Here is a 16928-nt window from a genome sequence, read left to right on the forward strand (position 1 = left end):
TCTGCAATATTGGTTCCAGATACATAGATCCGTTGCAAAGGCTACGCAAAAATTGCAAACTGCAGTCAATATAGTAAGTGCTTGGACATTAAAATGACGTATCAAACTATAAAAAAAACCTAATCGACGCATATAAAATTTACAAACAAAAACATAAATAATATTCCAACAATGCAATGACTTTGGATGCAAGGCTTAAACAGAAATCCCGTATCAAAAAGAAAAGAGAAGAGCTAAACTTGAAGTTCAGAAGAATGTTCTTGTTTGTGAATTAATAAACGCCCTTTAATATATAAGAAACAGTAATCTACATCCCGAACTTTAAATTGAAATGGTGAAGAAGTGATTCAAAAGCGACTGTAAGGTCATACCATACTCCGAAATGAAGACCCTCTTAAATGTAAGAGTCAATTTTTGGGGAATCAAGAAGCACCAATCCTCATGATCTAATGAGCTAAACGCTATTGGAAAGTATTACAACAAATACGAACTTTGCCGTAGTATCTTCAATGCCAAAAAAAAGTACTGAAAATTTATCCAATCGTGTTTTATAATTGTTAATTTAGCTTTGGTTTAAGATTATGACTAAGGGTCGATGTGGGTAACAAATGTAAAGACATGGCTCTTATCAAACAACGTCTTCTTTGAATAAACATTTGCAAAAATGGTGCACTTTAAATAGTGAATTTTTCTGAAGGTCACACAGAAGGCAAAAATAGAATTATGTTATGTATTCCACATTCTTGATGTGTGGTTGAAAAAAATATCTCTTTGCTTGAATTTGCGTTTGAAATTGAGCTCATAGTGATTCGCGGAAATGAATAAACCATCAAAACAAGCACTCCAATTAAAATAATAAGTTTAATATTTGAACAAAAAATCGGCACTATTCTTAAATTCATAAAACACTTAAATTTCACATTCCTATTAGTTTATGTTTTTTTTATGTATAGGAATTTTTTCAGTATTTCAAAAACAACTTATCATATAATATGTATACCTTGAACGCATAATAGCTTTTATTCTTAACAAAAACCATTGATTTGAATATACTCTAAAAAGAATACCATACAAATTATAAATAACTTAACAACAGTCTTTTGAAAAATAATAATTATTAAACCACAACTATAAAAACACTTTATGTGAGGGACAATCTCAAGTGGAATTATTAAAGTTTGCACATGCAAAGTTATAAAATCACTCGTCATATTATAACTGATGCTAATTAATTCCTTCAAACGTTTCTATATTATGTTTTTTGTATTTTTAACTAAAGCAACTTTCATCAAAGTTTAATATGCACCTTTGTACAAGTTTGAGTACTTAGACGTTTACAAGTCTCAAAGTTAGTGATACATACCATAACGTTTGACTTTTTTATTGAATTACTTTAATGTATATAATGCATAAGCACAAGATAAAATAAGTCGGTTTATTTTCTGTTTTTACATAATTTATGGGTATGGAATTATAGACCATAACAACTGGCTACGGCTGCGAGGCGGTGGCGGGGCCAGTTTAATAGAGCAAAAGGCTAAAATTGCTGTCATTTTATAGACAATGGTTTTCGAATATTGAAAAATGTAGGTTGGTATAGGTACATCTTGGCCTTTGAGGCTTTTGCGTAGAAAGTTATTAAATTGTTTTCGATCTACTCGATTGGGTTTTTCATCCCTAATTCGTACTTTTCTGCTAAGTTTCTTGTATTGATTATGTCTTATTAATTAAAGTTACAAAAAAATAATTTTCTATTGCTGAAGTATCAATTTGAAAGCCCAGCAGCTAACAATAACGAGGTCTTGAAAAGACAATACAAACATTGCAAATAAAAACAAATAAAACAATCAAAGGTCGCACGTTTTTTCCAAACTATAAAATCGTGATCTCTTGCAACATAAACTTCAAACCCACACAAAATATTTCACAGATTTACTCTAATAAAAGTTATATTTACTGAGTTCATTTTATTCTTAGGTAAGAACATGACTTTTACCAACACCGCCGCAGCCGTTATATGGTTACATGTACACTCTTTTGCAATTGGAGGTAAATCCGTTTCACCGATGATTTGCATACAAACATGACTAGTTTTGACAATCTCTAACTGGGTGTGACAAATAAAGAATAAAATGTGTACTTCAAACGTCAAAATTAAAAAATATTCGCAATATATACCGCGCACCGTTATGTACTGATTTGAGTAACTTAATGTGCCGTTGAGTGGAAAACTAATGAGATTTCTTGTATTTTACTATAAGAAACGAAAGAGCTGAAGTTAAAACTTTAAATAAAATTCCTTTTTTCTCTGAATGGTTCATACCTATAAAAATGTACATAGGGACTGTTACATCAATCAATTAATGTCTGTTTTAGAAAAATGTGATTAGTCGCACTCTAATGAGTTACATTTTAAAAGTTTTTGTTCGCTCTTCGATTTAGTGAAGTCACGTTTATAACAAGAAACAAAAATTCATACAAAAATAAAAAACTTCCTCTTCAATTGTGTTGACAATTAAGTATAAATGACGCCACATGCCAGACGACCTTTTTATGTTGCATAGTTAGACTTTATATTCAATTGGAATTGTTTTTATTTATTACATGAAAACTATAAGTTAATTTTATGGAAGCTTTAAAAAGCAAAATAGTTCAAGTTTTCTGCTCAAGTAAATTCATGAGATTCATTGCAATAGATTACCTCTCGGCGAGTAATAAAATAATACTTTGATCAAGACTAATCTCACTTTATATACAAATGTATATGAATGTATATAACGTCGAGTTGACATGCTCAGTGATATTTCAAGTTACATAAAAATACAGCTTCAAATAGAGATTAACAATCAATTCTTTATAATTACAATTAAACTTTAAAATTTTGCGATTACATAAAATACATACAATAATTGACATAGTTTAAACTACTGACATTATTTTTAAGTCATCATATAAATTACTATACTCTTGAAAGTTAAATAATTGTTAATCACATCGATCTGTAGTCATGTAATAGTTTATGCTCTTTCGGAGAATGTCATCATATACTTTGTCATTTTGTTCCATTTAATTTTAATTTGTGGAGGTTGTGCGTAAGCATTTAATGTTCAACATAATTAAAATGTCTTACAAATACTTTAGATCAATTTATTCCTCTACTTAATATGACATCAACAGAATCAGGAAAAAGAGAATCGCAGTACTTAAAATACCTAAAAGACTAGCCCAAGCTTTTTTTTCTTAACTTCTTGACCATACATATTTTTGGAAGAAAAAATAAAATATTTATTCAAATTTTCTGCTAAATAAATTTATGCATTAACATCAGTGAAAGTTGACAACGACAATATACATACATGCCTACATATATACAATCCTACATATTATATTCAAATCATTTCATTTCCAAATTTTATCTGTTATAAGTTTATTGACTCAAGCGCGCGTTTATGAGGAAGTCAGATTTTTGTTTGATAAATGCAATGGGAACTTTTATCTTCATATAGACGTTTCTCTTTCTACATAGTTTGAGAATTTTTATGTTTTTTGAGGTTTTTATTTATAAAATCGAAAGTGAAAGAAAATTAAATAAAATAAAATTAGATTTGTATGCTAAAATAAAAGGCTAGTTGAGTGTAGTTAAAATTGGAGATCACATTCCAAAGATGATACACTGTGTTGGAAAATGGAAAGATATTATCAAAACTCGATTGTGACTTGTGACATAATGAAAACTAAAAAAACAACCGGCTAAAAGTAAAAGTATACATTTATCCCCATGTTCAGTCGTTTTTTTAATATTATCAAAAACATAAAATTAATACGATTTTCATTAAATTTTACAAAGCAACTCATATTATTTGCTTGTAAAACTGTCATGTTTTAGCACATAAATACTACGATTCTTTTCCTTCAAAACTTAAACCAAATTGCAGTAATTTTTTGGAATAAAAATACAAAATAATTTACATTGTGAATTTATGCAATCTCCAAAAATTAAAGTAACACACAAACTAAAACTTATTCAAGAAAAATTTTGTTATTAAAAGTGACACACCTCAAAATTAAGAGTCTGACCCTTGGCATCCAAATTTAAAAATGTCACAAATATGTGTTTCTTTCAAAAATTACTGCATTTACCATAAACCGACTTTTTTTTTTTTTTTTTTTTATAATTAGCAAACACTAAAAGGGTTTTTTATACCTTTAATATGCCAAAGACACAGTGTGAGCATTAGGAAAAGAGGGAAGGGTTGGATAGGAGGTGTCGGTGTACATTGGTTTTAAATTTCTGAACATTGCAATGAAAGGGAAAGATAGAGCGTGGCAAGGCGTTCCACATTCGCGTAGTACGGCTAAAAAAAGAATCTCTGTACTTCATAGTACGTCCGAAGTTGGGCTCAAGGGTAAACTGATGGGCATTCCTAGAAGCGCGGGTATTACGGTTAAATTGTTTAAGGGGAGGAATGCAACTGGCTATTTCACTAGAGCATAGTCCGTTAAAATAACGGTAAAAAAGGGTGAGGCAAGAAACCTTGCGTCGATGTTCGAGTGATGTAAACGAGTTGATGATGTTTATGTCACCAATCATTTTAAAAGCTCTTTTTTGAATACTGTCCAAGAGGCTTAAATAAGTTACTGGAGCACCAGCCCAGAGATGAGAGTTATATTCAAGTTTCGGACGTATATAGGTTTTATAGATTGTAGCCAGATCAGACGGAGAAAAAAATTTCTTGCAGCGTCTCAAAAAACCTAGACATCTTGCGGCATTTTTGGCAACATCGCGTATGTGATCGCTCCACAAAAGGTGGTTGCTGATGCACATTCCGAGGATGTCAAGATTTTCTGTTTCGTTGATGCAAGTGCCACTCATAGATAGTGGCAAAGACGGTTTATCTCGCTTTAACGAAGCAAGACAACATTGCGTTTTCGAAGCATTAAATTCCACACGATTTTTTATTCCCCATTGTACAATGCTGTGTAGGTCGGAATTTAATGAGCTTATCATATTTTGCCGTTGCAGTTCCACATCCGAAGAGGAGGGTTGTGAGTCTGGAAACGAATATGAAAAGCTAAGAGTGCTATCGTCAGCGAAACAATGTATTGGATTAGAAGTAGCGGACAGGAGATCATTTATAAAAATGAGGAAGAGGGTCGGAGACAAAACGGAGCCCTGGGGCACACCAGCGTTTATTTTATGAGTTTCAGACTTGAATCCGTCCAGAACAACTTGTATTGAACGGTTCGAAAGAAAATTTCTAATCCAACGAAGAAGAGATTCGTCGATACCGAAAGCACGCATTTTCGATAAGAGAGCAAGATGCCAAACTTTATCAAATGCCTTTGAAATATCAAGTGCAATAATCTTACTTTCTCCAAAACGATGTAAAGATCTGTTCCACTGTTCGGTGAGATGAACCATGAGATCACCAGTGGACCTATTGCTACGAAAGCCGTATTGCCGGTCATTAAGAAGCTTCCGTTCCTCAAGATATTTCTTAAGCTGATAATTAATCAGCGTTTCCATGACCTTAGAAAGAAGGGACGTTAGTGCTATCGGTCGGTAATTTGTGGGAGAAGAAGATTCGCCTTTTTTTGGAATTGGCTGAACAAATGCAGTTTTCCAACTACTCGGAACGAGCCCAGAAGAATAGGATAGATGGAAAAGCTTACGCAGTGGTTTTGCTAGCGTGGAAGAACACCTCTTCAGAATAATAGCGGGGATACCATCTGGGCCAGCGGATTTATGAATGTTGAGATCTTTAAGAACTCTCGCCACAGTTCGAGTACGAAAAAAGATTGGTCCCATAGAATCATTTACGCGTTCAAGAACTGGAGGAGTCATGACACTATCTGGTAAGGTGGAATTTTCGGCGAACTGCCTTGCAAATAAGTTAGCTTTATCAATAGAGCTAACTAAAGGAGTGTCATTGACAACAAGCGTAGGAACCGAGGAAGAGGAAGAATTCCTCATGTTTTTTACAAATGACCAAAAATTCTTACTGCCTTTGGGACATTGCAGTATTTTTCGCCGTAATTTTTGGTCATGTAAAAATTTGGTTCTTCGAATATAGGCGTTGCAGGCCTTCCTGGCTTGCTTAAACTTTTTCCGGTTTTCCTCAGTTGGGTTGGCTTTAAAACACCGGAAGCTCACCTCTTTCTCTTTGATAACCTCTTTGCAGCTCGAATCGAACCATGATTTATCCTTGGGTTTAATACTTTTAACCCTATTCGGGATAAAAGTTTCCATTCCCAAATGAATCATACTAGAAATCATATCTGCACTGGAGTCTACGTCGCTATCGAGGAAGCATAGCGACCAGTTAAAGATCCTGAAAAAATTATTGAGACCGTCCCAGTTGGCTTTCTCGTACTGCCAGACGGTTCTCTTTGGAGCTCTTTCTTTAACTGGATTTGTTTGACACGAGAAATTAGCAGATATAACACTATGGTCCGATGTGCCTAGAGGCGTCAATACACTGATTGTGTACTTATCAGGATCAGAAGTGAGAAACAAGTCAAGAGTATTTTCTGCTCGGCCGTTAACGTCTGATATTCGAGTAGGCTCATTGACAAGCTGAGTAAGATGGTTAAACTCAGCAAAAATCTCAGCACACATTCCTTCGGGCGTTGTCTGGCCCGAATGGCGAAGCCACGAAGAATTGTGAACATTGAAATCGCCCGTAATAACGATTTCAGTGTGAGGATACAGGGAGACAATTCTTTGTATGGAGTCAGACAGAGCATCAAATTCCTGAGAAGTTGAAACTCTGCCCAGGTTTGGGCTCCGATAAAGAAAACAATAGTGAATGATGTGCTTATTCACGGAAAGTTTTAACCACATGAAATTAAAAAGGGAGTTGGTACAATGACCGTATTGTGGTAAAAGTTGATATGCAACATCATTCCTAATATATATGGCGAGACCATGGTGTGAGAAGAATAATGGCACTAAGCGATACCCATGAATAAAAAATTCAGCAGGATCGGAATCTTCACCTACTTGGGTTTCACTCAATGCCAAAACAGCTGGTCTGTTAGAATTGATATGGATGTATACAGACAGAAAATTCGATCTTAGCCCACGAACATTACTATAATCTACTCTAAAATAACCAGTCATTGCAATATAAAAAAATTTTAAAATCAAAACAAACGAACTTCTAAGTATATTACTGTATAAGATTATTTAAATGTCTTTACAATACAACCTCACTACTAGTGTTATGCCTTTAGTAGTGACGTTGAATTGGTCCGGACCCTGACAATCAAAACAGTAATCTACAATCCATTTGTTGTTGAATGAAACAACACATACACATCATTGAGCGAGCTTTCAAAAAGCTTAGCCCAATGCATGCACCTGCTGAGCCACTCAACTGTAAAGAAAAATGAAAGAAAGAGTGAAGGGAATGCACTTACTGTGTTCTGGTAGGTTTTTTTTTATTATTTAATTCTTTTTCCCTTTGTGTTGCTTTTTTTTTAATATGTAATGCTGTTGTTTTTCACTGTTTTTTTTTGTATCATTATTATTTCTGTTGTTTTAGTTTAATTTATTATATTTTTTGTATCACTATTTTGTTTGTTTTGGTTTTATTTCAGTTTTTTTTTGTTTTGTTTTTTTTAAATAAATTAACATAACGAGACTGCGACGGGGACGGGGACGGGGACGGGAGACAAGACAACAAATAATCGAAAAAAAACGCAGAACACGACGAGTGCACACGAACCTCGCCACTCGAGCTTTCACTGACAACTGACTTTTATAATTTAATATTTTTTTTATTAATATCCATGTGAATACATATGCAAATATTGAAAAAAACCTTTTTGTCTGATTAAGATTAAAATAAAAATGCTATATTAATTAAAGACTTTGGGTCATTTTCAAAAAGATGAGTTCAACCTCTTTACTCACTTTTCTGAGAACTTTCTTAGATCTCAAGTTGTAAGTTACAACCCAAAGTGTTGAGATCTCTATATGAGAAAATTCTAGTTTTGATATGCAAAAAGATAAGCAAACACTCGATCGCATGAGATCGATTTCAGAAATTGTTAAGGATGTTTTTTTTTACTCAGTTAAAAACAACTATCAAAATAAATGGCTGATTTTCTGAATAATTTTGTTACAAACTGTGTTTGTAAAAATAGAAGATGTCCACACACTCAAGGGGATATTACTACCCTTTTTATGCAAAGGCACAGTGTGAGCACTAGTAAGAGGAGAGAGGGTTTAAAAGGAGATGTTGGTGCACATTGGTTTTGAATTCCTGAATATTGCAATGATTAGGATAGACAGAGTGTGGTAAGGCATTCCACATTTGCGTAGTACGGCTAAAGAACGAGTCTCTGTATATGACACTACGGCCGAAGTTGGGCTCGAGGGTATACTGATAAGCATTCCTAGAAGCGCGAGTATTACGGTTGAACTGTTTAAGGGGAGGAATGCAACTGGCTATTTCACTAGAGGATAAGCCGTTAAAATAACGGTAAAAAATTGTCAGACAAGAGAGAAATGAACTTATGATGATATTATCATCTATCAATTTAAATGCTCTACTTTCAATACTATCCAAGAGGCTTAACTACGTTGCATGAGCACCAACCCAGAGATGGGAGTTATTCTCAACCTTTGGACGGATGTAAGTCTTGTAGATAACAGCCAGATCAGAAGGGGTGAAATATTTCTTACATCGCCTAAGGAAACCCAAACACCTTGCTGCATTTTTGGCGACATCGCGTATGTGATCATTCCACAAGAGGTGGTTGGTGACACACATACCGAGAATATCGTGATGTTCAGTTTTATTGATGCAAATGCCATCCATGGATAATGGCAAAGGAGTTTTCGAAGCATTAAATTCCACTCGGTTTTTTAATCCCCATTGAACAATACTGTTTAGGTCGGAATTTAATGAGCTTATCATATTTTGTCGTTGCAGTTCCACATCCGAAGAAGAGGGATGTGAGTCTGAAAACGAATATGAAAAGCAAAGAGTACTATTGTCAGCGAAACAATTTATTGGATTAGATGTTGCAGACAGGAGATCCTTAATAAAAATGAGAAAGAGTGTTGGAGATAAAACAGAGCCCTGGGTCACACCAGCATTTATTTTATGGTTTTCAGACTTAAACCATCCAATACTGCCTGTATTGAACAATCCGAAAGGTAATAACTAATCCAATGAAGCAGGGATTCATGAGAATCCTGATGCCAAGCCCTATCAAATTGTTTGGAAATATCAAGTGCAATAATCTTACTTTCTCCAAAACTATGTAAAGATTTGCTCCACTGTGAGATGAACCATGAGATCACCAGTGGACCTATTGCTACGAAAGCCGTATTGCCGGTCATTAAGAAGCTTTTGATCTTCAAGATATTTCTTGAGCTGATAATTAATCAGCATTTATATGACCTTGGAAAGAAGGCACGTAAGTGCAATCGGTCGGTAGTAAGAGGGTGAGGAAGATTCGCCTTTTTTGGTAATAGGCTGGACTAATGCCGTTTTCCATCCGCTCGGAACGAGACCTGAGGAGTAGGACAGATGAAAAAGCTTACGCAGTGGTTTTGCCAGCATTGAAGAACACGTCTTCACGGGGATGCCATCAAGACCAGCGGATTTGAGGATTTTACTGCGTTATTTCGGAGATCCTGGATTTCAAAGAGGTAATGGTGAAGACTTTTTTAGTAATTTTTTTTCACTTATGTCTTCGACAAATTTGTTTTTAAATGTGTCTATGATTTTAAGCATATCATCTCTTTTTTCTTACCTTTAATAGGTACTGGTAACTGCGACTTCTCCAGTAAAACTTTATTAAGTTTCAGTTCTTTTACTTGAAATTAACTAAGATAGTCAGCATTATTGTTTATAATTACACTTTCATTTTCGCTTTCAGAAGACATTTTTTCTTGTGGACACGACGGACCATACAGAAACATCTGTTATAACTAGTACAAGTGCATACAAAGAGCTTTGAGATGTTTGCGAAATTATATACGTAATTGAAAATATAAAGTGAAGAAGAAATAAAAGGCATATAAACTGTAAAGATACCTTTAATTTTACTAAATTAACATTAATTTATTTTGTCGAATTTCATTTTTGTTTTTATTTTATTTTGTTTTATTTTATTTAGTTATTGTGATAGTTCCTTTTAACTTTCCACAAGAAGTTCAAGTTCTTGTAATCGGCAGTTTGTCGAATTGAAATAGTTGACATTTCTCGGCGTTTCAAGGTCTCTAGAGTCTAAACAAAAGAAAAATGTCTATGCGTCGTCAATAATTGAGGAACCAATAGAGATTTCAACTTCAAATAAATTTTATTTAAAAGATAATACAATGAAAAGACACAAAAAAAAATTTAAAAAACCTACTGGGTGGCTGTTTTATTAGTTTATCAACTTAAAAAGAAAGTAAAAGAGGTTGGATGACCGCAAATATCTTATGAGCCAAGGAAACTTAGCAAAAACAAAAAAGGTGTAAGCAATCATATAGCTGATTCACAAAAATATGGGAAAATCAAAAAGGGTACAAAGCAGAAATCTCAAAGCGCTTAATTCTACTGCTTGTCTCAAATGAAACTCTATCAGCGACTAAAATAAGGACCCACAACTGAGAATCAGCCACAATTGGAATTGTTCAAAGGATAATACAAAGGAAATATACTATTTTGAGAAGAAAACTAAAAAACAAAACAAAAATAAAACATTGGATGAATTTTTGAAGAGAGCATGTTACTTTTAGCAGTGAATAGATAAATAGATATAGGATAGAAATGCGTTGTCTTTTTGGTTAGAAAAGTTTAACCTTGAGGGCCCGTTGGTTACAACTTGTATTTCCATGACTTGAGAAAGGATAAGCTTATTTTGGAAGGGCATCATAGCCCTACATCTGGTTTAATGGTGTCGGAACTATAACCTACTATGGCACAATCGGCTTTTAGTTTTTGTCCGCAATAATGACCAGGAACAACTTTAAATGTTGCTGGAACGGCCTCTGCCTTGGATTTTTAAAAGGACAATGCCCCAATTCACACTTCCAGGGTTGTTAGATGTTGAATTCGAATAGAAGACGTTAAACTTTTGCAATGGCTACAATATTCACTATGCACTTATATATAATTGAAAACTTTTGGCCATGGCTTTTTCATAAATTTTATGAAGGTGGCAGACAAATTAAAGACAAAGACAATTTTAATCGAACCTTTTCTTGGTTCCTGGGTCGAAATTTCCTGTGATTATTAAAAAAAAATAATGTTTCTATTGTAAACCGTCTTAAAGAGGTTATATCCGAAATTGACTTAAAAAGGCATTTATAATGTAAATAAACGTAATAAATAAATTTCGTAAAACCATAAAATGTAAATATTTCATTATTTTTTGTTTTTTCTGAAATTTCGCATGTGGTCCATCATAAGAAATAAATAATTTGGGTGGTGCTACAGTCCGTTAAAAATAGGGTCTAGTGACTTACAACACTCAACCATTTCTGTGTGCGAGTAGTGTTGTCTGGTATGGAGGGGACCTACGAACGAAGAATTTAATAAAGCACTTTCATGATAAGTATTTCTCTCGGGGAATTTGTCAATTCTTCGCAAGAGACATAGGCAGGGTCTAACCAAAGACCTCTGGCATGACAGTCCAACGCACTAACCATCATGCCACTGGTACTAAATTTATGAAGGTGGCAAAAAATTTGAAAACGAGGACACCTTAAACAAAGCTGATCGTGATTCTTGAGTCCAAATTTTTCTGTATTAAAAACAAATGGAATTTCTCTATTCCAAACCGTAGGTCATATCCAAAAATAGTAGACAACGTCATTACTAATGCTAATCAGCGTAATAAATAAATTTTGTAAAACTTCGTTTTTTTTTTTCTAAAATTTCGCATGTGGCCTCAGTGAAGCACTTTTTTATAAGCTTTTCAAGAAATTTATTTTTTGATCTTGAAGAATTCCAACGTTTGATTCCTATGAAAACGTCTGCTACACGTTTATAATAATGGTCACATACGTAACTATCAACATGTAGTAAACGTTTCCGGGTACAAAACTTCCACCTGCTATAAAAAGCGAACATCGATTCCAACATTTGTAGCCTGATCCTAGTGATAAATAGTTTTATTAACTAACTTTAAAAGGGAGGCCGGAGAGCATCAAGAAAAATGGTTTGTCGGTGGTGGAGAGACAGTTGTTAAAAACCTATATAAATATCATGTAGTAAATTTAAAGAATAACATATCGTGGACGGAACACCTAAATAATATGTATTTCGAAAAATGCTATAAATTCTATATGTTCTCAGTTTCTTAGAAACACAAATATCTGATAGTCAGTTAAATTCAATCATGATAATCCAAAATCCACGAAGTGGCTTCAAGATCAATTATATAGTCATGTGCACAAGTGTGAGGCTACTAAGAGTATGGCCAAGTAGAGAAGCTCTAACGTTTTACTCTGAAAAGATATTGTTTTGTTTTTCCTAGTAACACACCAAATTAAGTTTTTCAATTAGAAAAGGGACTTCTAAAATCGTTCCTGTCAATACTTAAACTGCATTTTTCATTTATATCCAGAGTCATGGAGCTATTGAATTATTATTTTTAAAAACGTCTACTGGGCTAACGAATGCATGGTATTTTTTTCAGATTCTTCATATATTGCAGATAAATAACTCACAAAAGGTTCTCCTAAAAATACCACCTGCCTAGCAACCAAGCAAATATTGCCAAGCATAGACTTAAAACGGTTAAAAGGTTTGATATCCCAGACAAAGTATAAGTTCTACAATTGGAGTAATAACAGGAAACTGCCTAATAGGAAGACATGCTCTGAGGCTAGGGTCTACACAAATGACTTTTGTAGAAGCTGCATGGATGAGCAGGAAACAGTCCAACACCTTCTATATACATGTGCAGCACTCTCCATTAGAAGGAATAACTTTCTCGATAATCCCTTTGTCGATAATACCAGTGAACTGGCAACGATTGTCACAAATTGTCTCTCTAACTTTATTAAAAGTACGAAATGGTTTGTTTAAGTTCATTACTCTCCCATGATAACAGCATTAGTGGTATCACAATGGACCCTTGAGGTCTACGTGCGTCAATGACATATGCACAGCCACTCCAACCTAACCTAACCTTCTCCTAAGAACGCTTAGAGAAAAATATTGGAGCACATTCGTAAGCTAAGCAAACAGTCACAGTTCCATAATGATTACTGCAACTTATCCTACGTTGTGGTCCCCAATTACTTTTTCACGAGCCTTCCAAAATTGCACCATTAAATTATATAAGATATGAAAACCGTCAAAACTGTTTTTGGAAATACAAATTATTTACTACTAATTTTGAAATCAAACCAAACTAAATCCATTTTGCGGTTTCAAAAGTATAGAGCTAGAATTCAACATCTAAGTTTTTTAACCAATTTGTTTTTCAGTTGAAAGTCTGAAATTTACGAAAATAATTAAAACCTAATAAAATAGTGATTCTGCCATCGTCATAATCGTCAAAATTGGTAATTGGCAATTGGCAAAATTGTGAAAAAAATTGAAGAGACTGGATTGGTTACAGATATTGTAAGGAGACAATATGGTGCCACATGCCACACAACTCGAGTAAATATGGCTTAATTACAAGAGACATTTCCTGGCCGCTTAATTTCTCGTCGTGACGATATTATATTAAAAACCAACTATCTGGCTGAGATACCGCCAGTATGTGTCAAAAAGTTGTCGAAAATTAACTTAACAGAATCTATGCTTGCAAAAATTCACGTGTGGTCATTTAAATTATGTAGTTTTCCACACGTAATGTCAACGTTCAAATTTTTTAATACAAAATAAATATCATTTAAACAATATTTTAAATGTGTTTTAAAAAAAATATTTGTCACCTCAAAAAATTTACGAACAAATCGAATTGACAGTTTTCTTACAAAAACTAAAAACCTAAAAAAAAAAAACAATACTAAAACTTGGTAAAAATTTACTTTCAACTCAAATATCTTTTCGAAAATTTAAAATATTGGCCTCAAACTTATTTAACTCACAGAAAATATTGTTTTTGACATTCAGTAAATTTTTAATAAAAATCCAACCAACTAAAATTGGTTAAAATTGGTTTTCGACTAAAAATCTCGTTAACAAAAATAAATTTCGAAGTCAAACTATTTCATTATGTGCAAATTATTGTTCGTAATTTTTAAGAATGATTCAAAACTGACAACTTTTTTAACAAAACACGAAAACCTACACACTTTAAAGCAATACTAATCGAAAGACGGGATGAGAGTTATCAGTAAGAGTCGCATCACAGCCTCTTTTTTAAAATATTTTCGACTCAAGTATTATGGAAACAAAATCACACAAAATATTTTTAATAATATTTTTCTATAGTCTTCGAAAAATGGACCGACGGGAACGGATGGCAAGTTATTAGTGAGAGTCGCATCCCAGCCTCTTTTTTTAAATTTTACTCTTTATTTTACTTCCTTTCAATTAATTTTATTTTTGTTTGCACTTTATTCTACTTTATTTTGTTGTGCGATATTTTGTTTAATAACTTCTCATTGATAGTTATTTTAATAGACACGATTTGATGAATTGAAAAAAAATATTCTAAACATTATAACATTCAAAAATATGAAATGAAAATGTATTAACTTTAGTATATACCAAAAAATTAATAAGTATTTATTAGCTTTGATTATGGTCAAACAAAAACTGATATTGCTCAAAAACATGACGTTTTTTGATAAGAGGTATAATCAAATTGGCATTTTTTTAACAAAAATAAAAAAAACTACTTAAAGTTGGTTAAAAAGTGATTTCCCACTCAAATTAATTTCTTGAGATAAAAAAAGTCTTTAAATTCGTTATATAGAATATTACTGTCAGGTTTTTAAAAGCTTTTAATTCTCTATATTTTTGTTCTACATTTTCATTTGCTTAAAATACTGTTTATTCTTATTGTCAGTAGCAAGGTAGTTATATACCGTAGCTCTGTAAATTGTACAATATAGGTTAAGATATCAATGTAATATATTTTCTGATTAAATAAATATATCCAATCCAAAATCTTTTAAATTCCAACGGACAGTGATATTTCTTGTTTCAGTTAAATTCCTTTGAGCAAAACTGTATCAAAAACTCGTTAAAATGCATGATCAATAAACGAAAAACAAGTATCCATAAATATTAGTAAAACATTACTTAACTAGCGTCTTTTATGTTATTTTTTTTATTTTTAATAAAGACAAAATAAATTTCGTAATGAAAGCACAAAAATTCATCAAGAATACAAAATTCAACAACGATTTCTTGGAAAATTAACATTTTTCCTCAACCACTTCCGATCTTCCGATATTGTTCGATTGGCAAACAACATATTCATTGTAGTGTATGTTTTTCTTCCACTTCACAAGACTTTTTGAGAATTTTGTTATTTACACAAATTTTACTTTCTCATTTTTGTTTAAAGAAAGAAAAAATAATAAATAGTTTAAAAGCCATAAACAAATTTCTGAAATCAAGTGAAAAAACAATTAATAACATTAAATTTAGCTAACCAAAAACATTAAAACCTAGTTCATTAAATCGGTAGCCGAATATTATGATAATTTGAAAAAAAAATCATAAGTAAAAGTCAAAAACTTTGAGTGATTGGTCAAAACAATATGAGACACTAATTATATTTTTTTGGCGTTACTACAATTATACACTTCAAATCTGTCTCATATCTACGTTTTTTAATCGTTCAAATAAATCAAAAAACTGAATTTAAAAAGAAACCTTTCTAGATCGCGTAAGTTTATTTTATCTTTTTTTTAGTGTGAAGCAAAAAGATACAAAAAATAATAAGATACTATCCAATTCAATAGGGTCTACCGTTATTATAAGCCCAGACAAATAAATGTGTGCAAAAAGTTAATTTGCTGAATTGGAATTCATTCCATTTATGATTATCGCGATTTATTGTGGTAATAAGTTTTTTTAAAGTTAAAAAAGAAATAATTATGAAATCACACAAACTTACATTTAAAAAATAATAAAAATATCCCAAAGTGAGTAAAGTTTATCCACGCGAATGCTGCATATTTATATACAAATCGATTTTATATTCCAAAGTTAAAGAACAAAAAAACAAACAAGTGCTGTTTAACCAATATCCAAGGTAATAGAGGCGGTTTATTTTACAATGTAAACAAAAACTCACAAAATCAACATAAATCACTTTTTTATTTTTAAATTCTTCTTTCTCAATAAAAAACAAAAAACGAGAACACTTTCCAAATGAATCTTATTATTTCTTTTTAATTTGTATGCAAAAAATATCAAACAAATTATTTTTTTATTAATCGCAGCTAATTAATTTATTCCACTCTGCCACTGATTAGATTTCTTTTATTTTAAAATTTTCGCACAAAACTATTTTTTTTAAATTAAAAAGATATAAACAAAATATATTTCTTAAAACGTTGGGTCTGTAGTATATTGTGAGATAGTGTTTGATCAGTATTCTTTTTCCGTACCAACGTCTGTCTGCGGACAGATAACAAATCGAACTGTCGCTTTCCTGGTTACTTTTACCTTCGTTGCGTCTGCGACGGCGATCTTAAAGAAATAAAACAACCAAACCAACTTTATTCTCTATCCCCAGCCACAACACCAAGCAACTCCATTTAACTCGTTTAAACGTAAAAAATTGGTGCGACGACGAACGACCGCTACAGCAGCGAGCGATTGGATTTAAAATTATTAACCGTTTCGATAGCAACTGCTGCTAAGAGCCAAAACTGTTTATAAACATTACAGAAAAAAAAGAGAAAGGTCGTCTGTGTGGCGGTAACCATACCACTATGCGTGGCGGATACGATTTACTTCCATGTTCACCGCATTCGTTGTCGTCGTCGCTATCGCTAT

The 16928-nt window shown here is 32.7% G+C and overlaps 1 protein-coding gene across 2 annotated transcripts in view; it reads right to left on the reverse strand.

The window, feature by feature from the left end:
- Window positions 1–16579, reverse strand: part of LOC129938655 (mucin-2-like) — a 113723-nt gene extending 97144 nt beyond the window's left edge. For both annotated transcript variants that reach the window (XM_056046327.1, XM_056046326.1), the window contains exon 1: window positions 16042–16579. The gene's annotated coding sequence lies outside the window, so the exon portion shown is untranslated. The remainder of the gene's footprint in view (window positions 1–16041) is intronic.
- Window positions 16580–16928: the final 349 nt, after the last annotated feature.

The sequence above is a fragment of the Eupeodes corollae genome, chromosome 1 (assembly GCF_945859685.1).
Source record: "Eupeodes corollae chromosome 1, idEupCoro1.1, whole genome shotgun sequence".
NCBI classification, from domain to species: domain Eukaryota; kingdom Metazoa; phylum Arthropoda; class Insecta; order Diptera; family Syrphidae; genus Eupeodes; species Eupeodes corollae.